Source organism: Trachymyrmex septentrionalis, unplaced genomic scaffold, assembly GCF_001594115.1.
Source record: "Trachymyrmex septentrionalis isolate Tsep2-gDNA-1 unplaced genomic scaffold, Tsep1.0 scaffold29, whole genome shotgun sequence".
Classification (NCBI taxonomy): Eukaryota; Metazoa; Arthropoda; class Insecta; order Hymenoptera; family Formicidae; genus Trachymyrmex; species Trachymyrmex septentrionalis.
The window spans coordinates 1,048,910-1,055,423 of NW_017305451.1; the positions used below are offsets into that span (position 1 = coordinate 1,048,910).

Here is a 6,514-nt window from a genome sequence, read left to right on the forward strand (position 1 = left end):
AAAAGTAACTTATAACAATAACTTACAAGTAACGAGTTACTTCCATTCATTGAATATTTATTCGCGACAACAAAGATGAAAATTTTTTAATGTTTACCAATTGTAATTTCATATTATATAATTTTAATAATTACATGTCTGCTATCCAATATTGATAACATTTTCAAAGAACAATAAGATATAGCATCCTTTACAAAAAAGTTCTCAAATTCGAAATTCACACAACAAATTCACTCGCGGAAGCTGAAATTTTTTAAATTATTAATATAAATCTATTGTGTTTGTGACATATTGTGATTATGAAGGTGTTTCATGTACTTTTGTCCTCAGCCTTAATCGGAATTGTTTTTGCAAAATCTAAATGTACACATTAATGTATTATAATAGTACACCACAGATTGATACATAATTACAAAAAAAATTTTATTACAGTTTTTATGTATTATTGCATTATATCTATCAACTTGTGAGAAGTGAATATTACTAAAAATGTATAAAGATATTTTCTATAAATAAAAAAAGCTTATAGATATAAAAAAATGAATATTTTAGGGGGATATATTTTAATTTACTTTAAGAGTATAATATTTTCATAATACGTATGTATCTATTTATTTTAACTCACTATCAAAAATAATATTTTTTCTAAATATAACATTATGACACGTTAAAGAATCAATAATTGCAATGACACGTTAAGAATTTCTACTTGCATTGAAAAATATGATACTATAAAACACTAAAAAGTTCTAATATGCTCAACATACAACGTATAAAGGAAATTTACATTAGGTTTATTTCTTAGAACTTATTATTTATTTAATAAATTTGAATAATTTTGCTTGAAATTGTCAGCTAAATTAATCATTAATAAATTTCTTTTAATTCAGTTATCCATCTTCTTTTAATTAAACTCTTAATCAAACGGGACCATCTTCTTCAAATTCCACTAAACTTTCTAATGATACAAATCTAATGTACTCTGTTTTGAGAATTATTTAAAAAATTACACAAAAAATTATATTTATTATTGAAACGCAAGAAATATTTATTCTAAAGGGATAAAAAAGTACATATGGACAAAGATGTTTCAATTAAAATTAATGTATTAAATTCAATATTATAAAAATATTATAAAAATCATTAAATAGATAATATTATCTGATTTATATCATGCTTATGATATTTAGAATATACATATATACATCAATAAAGTTAAATAAAAATTATATATTATTAATTAAATATAAACAAAGGTCAATCGAGCAATAATCGAGCAAAAAAAGTTACAAACAAATTAGTTAATTATTCATAAATCGACAAAGATAAAACGAACGTTTCGGGACCATTGGTCCTTTTTCAGCTAACGTACTTTAAACATGATTGTAAACTAATGTAATTCTATAAAGTTTTGCATTAGTCGGTGAAACACTGACATAATAAATTGGTGAGTCATTCCACAATGCGATCGATAAAAATTCCATAATGAGATTTTCTTACATATTGAAGCAGAGTAAACCCAAATGTATGACCCTGTTTCACGTCATAAAGGATAATCAAATCTATGTCAATCATTATGCAAATAGATCATCGATCCATTGTTGTTCAGCAAAAGTCAATGACCCAAATTAAGGTAATTTAGAGTAAAGTATTAATATGGAAGCAGGGACATCATATCTGATGTGTTAACGCAATCGATGCTCGAATTCACATTTGAATTATAAAATTAAAAAACAGATTGCAAAATGGTAGAGGATTTTTTTACTTAGTTTAGTCCGCTTTACCTGCCTTTATAACTAGAGCGGCCTATTATCGATTACTTTGTATATAAAAATACATTATAAGAATAAAATTAAAATTAACTACAAATTTTTATATTAACATTTTATATTATTGTTATTACCCCAGCAAACGAAAATGGATTAAAATGGATTGAAATTTTTTTCTATTCGAATGCGTATTTTAAATAGCGAATACTTTTTTTTGGATTTAATTAGATTCAATTGGATTCAATTGGATGCAATTGAATTGAAAAACTGCATTTCCTATTTAAAATTTTGAATTGAACAGTATTTACAATGCATAGAAAAAGCTAATATTATTTTTAGATTGAAAGGCATAGAGATATGCTCCATGCAATTCTTATAAATGAATAAAAATGCATTCAGAACTGAAAAGCATTCATTTTAACATTCGTCAATATTTCTGAATCAATATTTCTGAAAATCTGAATCCATTTCAAAATTCACTTTAATCCATTCTCGTTTACTGGGACAAGAATAATTTTACGTATTTTTACTTTACAAAAAAAGCATTATATTCTGCGCATAACTTCAATATATGAAATAGTTTATCAAAGTTATCAGCGTCGAAACTCGACATGTGTATCGACTTGAGTTCGTGTAAAAGCCACGTATGTAAAAAGCATCCACATTTGTGTTTAGTATAAAGACATAATATTACAAGAATAATCGTTTATGCATAAACAATTATAAACGTAACTATTTTTGCAATATTATGTCTCTATGGCTTTGTAATAATACGTATGTATAGATAATTCCGCGAAAAGAAAGACAATCTAATCTAAATTATCTATGCGTTTAGTCTGTCGTTTAATACTTGCTGGTTGAACGGCATATATTATACATACATTATCTATTAATGTACATATTTTACAGTGAATTACAGAGAATTACAGTGTAATTCTCACAAAGTTTCTAGAGTATCTGCAAAAACTATTTCTGAAATTCTTATAAAAAATATTAAAACGTTTGTGTCTCGTGCACCAAAAACTAATTCAAATTACTAGCCAACGATCTGGAAACTATGACAAAGACGTAACAAACAGCACTGGCACCATTATTGATCATCAGCTCGTCCTGCAATTTTAAGTTTGTTCGAATATCCACTTGGACAACCTAGGCCATATCTCTCTTGTCTGTATATCTTGATCACATGGAGCTATTTTACGTATTCCATTTACTATCCATTGTACATCGTACTGGAAGACGTATTCTCGATCTCAATATCTATCATACAATGCTAATTATCACAATTAAATCGATTGTTAACTTCTTTCGTTTTAAAGTAAAAATTTTAAAATATATACTACCGATCGCGCTAATATTACTTGATCTTTTTAAAATTTTTTAACCTTTGTTTAATCATTTTTTGCATTAAGTGCATTAAAGGAGTTTTGATCTCACAATTATAGACAATATACAAATATAAAATATACAAATATAAAAAGTTTTTAAACAGATCAGTTTTAACATTTATATTATTTATTGTAGACAATATACATATTTGGTAAAATTAATGTTTGTATTTATATTATTTTCTTAAATTGGATTTTGATATAATTTTTTTAAATCGTATATTTCAAATATTAACTAAATTGCAATAACTCTTTTATCTGTCACGTTTTCAATATATTATATATTGCAATAACAATTTCTATTCAATGAAAATTATAGAGCTAGATAAGATCTTTAATGCTGTAATTTTTAAAAACAATAAAATAAATTCTAACAAACGTTTCTATCCCGATCGGTCATTCTTAATATTAACATAACTTACAATTTAAAAATTAAATCGGTACATATAATGTGATTGTTAAGTGATAAAATTGTGAAAAAACAAAAATTAAACTATAACATTTTTTTTAATACTCACTTTTGTTTCTTCAGTAGTAAAAAAAAAACGGTTGTCGTTTAAAGTTAATGAAGGCAGCCACGACTTTTCTGTGCGGGTCAGAATTTCTTTTTACATTTATAGCGTAACATCAAAGTATAAAAACTGTTAAAAACGGCGTTAAATCTAGAAAATTACAATATACTTGTAAATGAGCATTGTCGTGATTGCAGAATAAATATAACAAAACAATTGAGTATAAATTAAATCCCTAAAAAAGTACCTGGAAAATTGGTTGCAATCCATTTAAAAACGAATCGACGAATACTTAATTAATATAAAAAGCTATATAGATAAAGCAACACAAATTGAACAAATTTTGCACAAGAGAACTCAGGTCCAAACTATAGATGTTCACTTGGTACGTTGTAAAATAATAATGATTGTTATAACAAAGGCAGAGGATAAGTAGGTGAGTAGGGGAAGTGCAAAAAGGAGGGGGTATCCAAGAAATGTTAGGAAGGGGATAATGGGGATTGTAGGATGGGAAGATAGACACGTATCTATCATCTGCAGATAAAGATTCTATAGAGAAATTATGGTAAATTTCTATTGAATTATATTAATTTTGGCGACACGTGTAAACATAATATACATGATATGAGTATTTAATTAATCATTTTGGTGCATATTGTACCACTTTATAGTACATTATTCTTTAAATATATATTGCCACCGATGAGATACTATTAAAGTATCAACCTGGGCAAATTTTCGGCAGTATAAAAAGGGCCCCGAGGGCCCGGAGATAATTGAAAAACGCTGACAATTAATATATTATAATTATCGACAATTAATATAAATTTGCTATTATTAACATAAATATTTGATTCATACATTATTAAATTCATGATTTTTTATTACATAAATATGCATACTTGTAAAGCTATAATATCCCATATATTGGCTATTATATTTCCTATATATTTTTTCTCTGCAATTATCATCTCTGTTAATAATCAAGCTTTGATGATAACACACTGATGATAACTGAAATTACAATTTTAAAGAAAAATCACGTATTATTGAGTTCTAAATGCATAAATACGTTTACTAAACTAATAAATCGTAAAATTAGTACAATATTATCAGTTTTTAACTCTTAATATTTACTTCAATATTTACAAGGACGCAAACTCCAGTAAGTATGTCGGTCTTTAATAGTATCTCGTCGGTAATATTGCTAAAAAGTGCTCGGCACTGCTGTAAAAGGATTAGCGCTATCTCTGGGCGCGATCCGTTACTCGTTCGCTCGATGACGAGACAACACCCTTCCCGACACTTCCGTAGATTCCGCGCTGTCGCGATCAACGTGGTACTCGTGCTCGTCGTCGTCAACGTCGTTGTTGTCGTCGGGGAAGAGGGACATTGGCAGCACTGACGATGCTCCTTTCCAGATGGTATCTCCTCTCTCCGGTGACTAATACGATACGCGATCGTACGCGACTAACGTGAATAACTACGGAGAGGAGGAACGTTTTGAACGACCCGTTTCGTGCAACGCGCGAAATGAACATTCCTTGAGTCGCAGTAAGTGGCGAGGTGCACGAAACGCGCATCCTTTCTTTCTCATTCTCTCGCGCTCTCTTTCTCAGTTACCCCTCTGCATCGTCGTCTGTCGCGATTGTTTACCGCCGAGAGGCAACGCCGACTTGTCGCCGATCATCCTCTCCTTCAGCTCGAGGATACCCTAATCGAGTAACACCTTCTCGGTCGACGATATCTAGCGACTACGCTCGACCTTCGTGTGTTCGTCCGCAAAGAAATTTCTCACACGACTACGCGATTGTTAGGACGATCTGCCGCTTATTTATATCGCTCCCTCTTTTTTTTTTTCCTGTTGTCCGAAAGCCGTCCAGGACACGGAACTGCCACCGAAAAATGATCTACGCGTAAGGTGAACGTCGTCACGCGCGCGTCTAGCTCCGTTAAGGCATATGTAGTAATTGCGAGTGACTAATATCCAGCGATTATATGATTGCGTTGGGTAAGAGACGGCACTAGGCTATCACTTAATAAGCTAAACAACTTGAAGACTATTACTGCTGTGAATGCTCTTCTCTCATTAAGCCGTGTTGACCTGTACGTTTCACAATGGATTTCTCCTGTTAAATGTGCCTTTGATATGTTATAAAAACTAGCATTCTGTAGATGAAAGTAGCAGACAAATAGAAAGGTAGAAGTTTATAAGTTCAGTAAAAAATCATGCAATGGTTGCAAAACCACTTTTTCTGCCGAATGCAAGAGATAATTGTCAACAACCAATAGGAAATAAAGGTTCATAACGGTCGAAGCTGAATCTTTAATGTTTAAATAATTTCATGTGCATTTGTATATACTCTATGTGTGCATATATATTTGTAATCACTAGAACTGTGCGACGAGATTTTTTAAAAATGCAGCTGAATTACTGTAGCAATATCAATTAAATTTGATGCTCAAAAAAAATAGGCATTTTTTAAAAAGATATCTTGATATGCTGGAAATCTGTAAATAAATTTATTTATTAGATAATTGTCAATTAGAGCTTTCAAATTATATATACTGTCCATTGTATATGTTGAAAAGGTGTGCTTCGGAGATAAGTTAAACTATTACTTGGAGTTGAGTTAAACTTAATTCATAAGTACTGTTTCTTTATAAAGTTTTTTCCTTATTTGATAAGTGATAAAAAATAAAAAGACTTAATGTAATTGATGAAATCTGCTTGACTAAATTTTAATCGATTATAAATCGATTTTTATTTTGTACATCATCATTTTCCATCTTCCATTAATTTTTGTATCACCTACTATATATATATATATATATCTGTATATTG

General features: G+C 29.4%; 1 protein-coding gene and 1 long non-coding RNA gene across 2 annotated transcripts in view; one reads left to right on the forward strand and one right to left on the reverse strand.

Annotated features, from left to right (window-relative positions):
- Nucleotides 1–2,509: 2,509 nt before the first annotated feature.
- Nucleotides 2,510–4,338, reverse strand: LOC108749367. The gene is made up of 3 exons (XR_001939362.1): nt 3,917–4,338; nt 3,676–3,819; nt 2,510–3,029 (listed from the first exon to the last, which is right to left on the reverse strand). It is a non-coding gene; the product is annotated as an uncharacterized LOC108749367 (long non-coding RNA).
- A 567-nt stretch (nt 4,339–4,905) lies between these two features.
- The window catches only part of LOC108749307 (GTPase HRas), a 3,329-nt gene continuing 1,720 nt past the window's right edge, over nt 4,906–6,514 (forward strand). The window contains exon 1 of the mRNA XM_018487908.1: nt 4,906–5,223. The gene's annotated coding sequence lies outside the window, so the exon portion shown is untranslated. The remainder of the gene's footprint in view (nt 5,224–6,514) is intronic.